Raw genomic sequence first — 5,706 nt, 5'->3', positions numbered from 1 at the left:
AATCTTTACTCAAAAATCAACTTTAAAAAAAAAACACAAAATTAATTTCGGGTAACAAGTTCATTCATTGTGTTAAATGTTGAATTGGGCCATCTCCACACATATCCCAAATGGGTCATCTTTACTTCCATTAAAATAGCAAAATTAACAATTACTTTAAGAAAAAAACAACAACAACTAAAATCACAAAATAGGTAAACTCCAATTCCATAAAAAACAACTCAATTAACAATTACTTCAACACAAATACTAAATGGGTCATCGTCCATTCTATGAAATTGTTGTCATTGGTGGTTCCGGGCTTCGGTGGACAGCACTCGGCGGTGGCGACAACCATGGCCGGGATTAGCGGCTGAAAAAGTGGGAGATTGTTGGTGGTTTGTAATTAAGAGAGAGGAGAAAAGGAAGAACGAAATTAGAAAAGAGAATGAATAAAAGAGAAAAGGAAAATATATAAGAAAAATAATTAATTTTTTAGATTTAAAAAATATGACGTGGCATTACTGTTCAGCGTGTGCATTACACCACATCTCAAATGACTGGTTGTACTATTTCAGGGGTGTAATAATTCCACTTTTAAATAGTTCAGGGAGGGTCATAGGACCCCCCGCAAAGGATAGGTGTGTAGTTGAAATTTGGCGTAAAGGTTGAGGGGGCTTTTGATCATTTTCTCATTATCTAAATTATATTTGTGTCACATAAATTAAGACAAAAATAGTATATATTGGACCCGTGCTCAGCACAGACCTTTGATGTCTAGTATATATATATAACTAAAAATTACACAAATACACAACTTATATTTCCAATATTACAAAAAATCCCAACTCCCTAAACATATTGCAAAAATTCCAACATAGACACAGAATGCTATGTATATGTCGGCTATGTTATGTATATTAATAGAGAGAGAGTAAAGTAATTAAAAAAGTGGGAGAAAATGTAATTACTTTCAAAATGGTTGGTATTTATGTTATTTATACATATAACTAAATGAAGAAATGAAGAGTCATACTCATGCAACTTGCAAAATTAAGGATTCATGAAGACAATAAAGATATGCTGTGGTGATCTTTTCTTTTTCTCTTAATTAATTTTATTAATGTGTAATAATGTGCTAAATATGGGAGATAAAAAGATAATAATAACTAAATTATGTGTTATATTTAGCTATTCATACGATAATCTACAATAATGTATCATAACACCAAAATTATTAGTTTTCCTATATATGGACTTCTATTACCGTTTCACTTCTAATTGATAACAATCTACGACTTAAAAATTGTGAAATTTAATTATGATTGAAAATTATTGAGGATTCATAAGAATACATAAAATAACAAGAAGCAAATCAACGAGACTGATTAACAGGTTTGAGATGAATTAGAATCAAGATTGTTGACATTGCAAAATCACATAAGTAATCATGAATTTTCGATCTTTGTCTTTTTTCAATTGAAAATATGAATGAACATATCATTAAGCGATCAATATATATCCTCAAATTCAAAATACACATATAACTTAACATTGTAAGTATTATTATATTTTATTTTGTAAATTATAATTTTTTTTTTTAAAAAATACAAACTAATGAAATGCACTTTTGTGATTATTATAGCATCTAGAAAACTGAAAAAAATTATATTATAAATTTAAGAAAGCTCAACGATCGTGCGTAACATGAAAAAGTTCACTAATATATATATAAAACCTATTTTTCTCATTAGTAGATCTTGCATAAACCCGTCTCTTTCGTTGAAACTTTTTGACGGATTTAATAGACCTTACACTTAACTGTAGAGCATTTGCTTTTAAAAATCACACCTTTTTTTTTTTTTTTTTTAATTTCATTCCTAAAATATCACCAAATATTTATTAAAACACACTTTAACTATCAATTATTATTATTATTTTTTTTACATGAAATATCACCATCATTCAGATAGGAAAATAAATAAGTAATAATTAAAGTATTCTTTTTGATAGACATTTGATAATAATTTAGAAAATACGCAATTATAATAATTTAGATATAAAAGTGGAAGAATCGAAATTTCGTAGGTGTGCTTTTTTACTGTTCCCTCAAAAAGAAAAGTCAGCCTCATGTCCAAGTCTAAATTAGTCTCATGCAACGTGTTTATATTTTGCACTAATTACTGCGGCCTACAATGTGGAATTACGTGCGGATTCCTATTTGTACTACTTACATAAATTACTTTCTCTTCTCATTCTTTGCGAAATTATAAATAATTTTTTATTTTATAATTTTAGATATATAATTAGTATTTGAATACATAATTTTTAAAAATATAATAATTAATTTATTTATTTTTGCTCGAATACAGAACTAACATTGGAGTACATAATTTTAAAATTGAAATAATGTTAGTGGTTTTCTTGTTAATGTTTTTTTTTTCTTTTCTTTTCTTTAATTATACAAGCGATTTGAGTAGCAGATGTTCACTTGAGGGTCTTGATAACAACGCCCCAAAGTGGGTTAGAGAGGTCTCCCCATAATTCTTGAAATTTGATTTTTTTTTTTTTTTTTGATATTTATCTTCTTATTCTATATGGGTTTGTTTTTTGTTTGATTATTTATTTCGGTCTTTATCTATGTGGGGTTTCCCCATATTCTTGAAATTCTTCGCTTTAGAACTTGGTTATACTGAATTATGCTATGATGCTATTATCCAAAATTGAAGCAGTTATTCAAAGATATCCTTTAAGGAAGATATGATGCTCGTCATTAGTGGTTGTCTGAATGTGCTCTTATGTGATGTCTTCATCTGCACTCTTTACTTTAGATTTCTGTGCGTTGCTATTTCTAAGAATTATAAATCTTACAACTTTTATCTTCCACGACTTGAGATTGTGTGCTATTTAGCAATAAAGGGTGTGGCCTAATGTTTAATCAACAGGAGACAAAAATACTAAGTAATTTCTTCCCATCTATCCATGCCTTGGTGAAAAAAGTTAGTGGGTTACCTCTACTGATAGAAGGTACCCCATGAAGTTAGTCAAGATGCGTACAAATTGACCGGGATACCATGGTTATTTAAAAAAAAAAAAGAGAGATTATGTGACTATATACTTTTCTTTTATTGATAAGGAGTTGTTGAAAATATACTGAAAAAAAGATCATTAGCTATCTGAGAAAATAACTGTTTCACATATATATGACTTAGAATTCCTCAACTAGGTATTGTAGTTCTGAGTTTTTCATTTGCAAAGTTTTCAATTGACTTCCTTTATGATGTCTTTTTTATACAATTTTGTCCTAAGCCGGGTGTCCATCGGAAATAGCCTCTCACTTCATTCTAAGATAGTGGTATAGACTTCGTACACTTACCCTCCTCAAACCCCATTTGTAGGAATGTACTGGTCTGTTGTAAAGTTTTCAATTGCTTTAAAACTACTAATATTTACTGGTGAACTGATTATGTTATTCCAATGGTTATGAATGCTTTCGGCATTCAAACATTATCTTGAAGATGAAAAATTGTGGGGACAAAAAACAAAATATTTTACGCATGAATGTGTTCAATCCTTTTCTTAATAACAATGATAATTATATTAATAGTGGAAAAATCATGTGTGCAAGAAGTATACCATAGAGAATCTACGGCATAATATGATTGTCTATGTTCGGAAAATGACACCCAGTCTTCTAAGACTTCTATCTATACAAACAGGAATTTAGTAGGTGCACAAAAAAGAAACTTGGAATGATAGGCTATTCCTCAGATATACATGTTTTTTCTATATCTTTAAAAATTCTCCTATTTCTTTCCTTTTATAGGACTCACACGAGTGCCAAGGTTGAGACATCCCTAGCTCTTCAACTTCTCTTCCTTCTTCCGAGCCTCCTTCACTGTGTTGGACATTGTTCATTGCAGCCTGAACTATCTCAAAATCTTACAGCACAAGTAGGTTGTCACCTGCAATGTAAAAGGAGGTGGTCATATTCACATGAAGCACTAGTCGACATATATAATGCTTCTTTTTCTCAAATTTTCAGCTGTCAGGTTTTGCTAGACGAGTAAAATAGCATGCTTTACACACTGAGAAATGTGAGTAGTTCGATTTCGTCCCTCATCAAGAGTTGATGATAATATGACTGTACTAAAATGATCACCAAGGCTGAGCTACAGTTTCCTTTTCCACTTTGCAGAATGTTTCCGAGTTGAATTTAAATTGATCTACTTGTGCAATGGGTTTTTTATCATGGACTACGTGGTTACTCATATCATCTAGAGAACTTAGACACTCTCTTGTGAAGCTAATTTTATCACTTTCAGGATATGACCTCTGGGAATTACAGAAGAAGGTCAATTCTGATGAATAAGTTCCCAGTGCACCTCCATTTTGCTGTCCTGCTGCTGAAATCACAGAAGTTGACGAACGGATCCCTGCCTCTAGAGCAGCTAATTGCAATCTATGGCAGAAGATAGTGGTCTCTCAACTAAGGCAGATATTAACATTTCTTCTGGCATAACCCACCAGGTCAAAGTTCCAAATCATTCTGACTCATCTGTGAGCTTTGTTCATGAACTAGTAACAAAACCTAAAGCTATATCTTTTACAGGGGCCTTTGTGCCTTTCTTCTTTGAAAGCACAATACTTCCTGAATTTCAGTTTAAATCTGCTTGCACCTGTTTTTAGGATGACTGTTGCTGAAAGTGGAGGGCGTCAGGTTCTTTTCCCGCTCGCGTTCCAACCTTTCATGCCAGGTACCTTTATTGGTAACAAACAAATTTATAATGTACAGTTACTCTAGCAGTATTATCCGTGATGATTTTCTATCTAATACAGTGCATTGGACCCGTGGCATCGCATGCTCGCGTATGATGCGCGTGTTCGGCTTTGCCTACATGCTTGGGCTATGGGTTGCGTAGAAGCTTCAATGTTTGTAAAGTGAATGTGCTCTCTTAAGGAATTCATTTAGATCAGTCTTTTCTCCTGTTCCATGCTATTGAGCAGTTGTTGTGATCTTTTTTGACTTTAGTGTCATTTTGAGAAGAAATCTATAACAAACACCGAAAGTTATCGGTTTAAAAATAGAAGTCTATAACAAACACTGATATGACTTGTAGCATCCCATCTTTTTCTTACATTTAGTCTTGCAGAGATGATAGTTTTAGCTTTTTCTTGCTCCATCTCGCGGTGTTACAATTATTCTTATTCTACATGCAAAGAAGCTTTCTGGAGTCTTATTTACCTCTCAAGGAACCAGCTGGGTAATTTACAAATGCTTGTTGATCACAAGTATGAGTTCATATTTTAGAAAAATAGAACTTGAATGCTTGGGTATGTTGTTGTTGTTGAATGTTCATACATTTTATTTGTCTAACTTCTGTTTTATCCCAATTTTTTTTAACGAATGTTTGAACGTCTTTGTCGCTTGTCAACAACGTGTGATATTTTGCCTTGATCAGATTCGTGTCTCTTAATCTGTCATATCTGTGTTTTTCATTAATTTACGAATTTTGATTGTTAATTAGTTTTTAAAGTTATTTTCTTGATTGAAGGCCGCTAATTCTTGAAGCTTTCTATTATAATACTATCATTTTTCTTCTAAATTATCATCTATCTGTGTTTTCATTTATTTGGAAATTTTGTATTGTCAATGAGTTTTGTTTGAAGTCGCTGGTAAAGTTGCATGTGATCAGGAGAAAACGTGGAAACAACCTCTTGTCGAAA

The 5,706-nt window shown here is 31.8% G+C and overlaps 1 long non-coding RNA gene across 1 annotated transcript; it reads left to right on the top strand.

Moving 5' to 3' along the window:
- Positions 1-2,614: 2,614 nt before the first annotated feature.
- On the top strand, positions 2,615-5,424 carry LOC124886442. The gene is made up of 3 exons (XR_007043615.1): positions 2,615-4,509; positions 4,669-4,736; positions 4,819-5,424. It is a non-coding gene; the product is annotated as an uncharacterized LOC124886442 (long non-coding RNA).
- The last annotated feature ends 282 nt before the right edge of the window (positions 5,425-5,706 follow it).

This window comes from Capsicum annuum, chromosome 8 (genome assembly GCF_002878395.1).
Source record: "Capsicum annuum cultivar UCD-10X-F1 chromosome 8, UCD10Xv1.1, whole genome shotgun sequence".
NCBI classification, from domain to species: Eukaryota; Viridiplantae; Streptophyta; class Magnoliopsida; order Solanales; family Solanaceae; genus Capsicum; species Capsicum annuum.
This window is presented reverse-complemented; position numbering and strand designations above follow the sequence as displayed.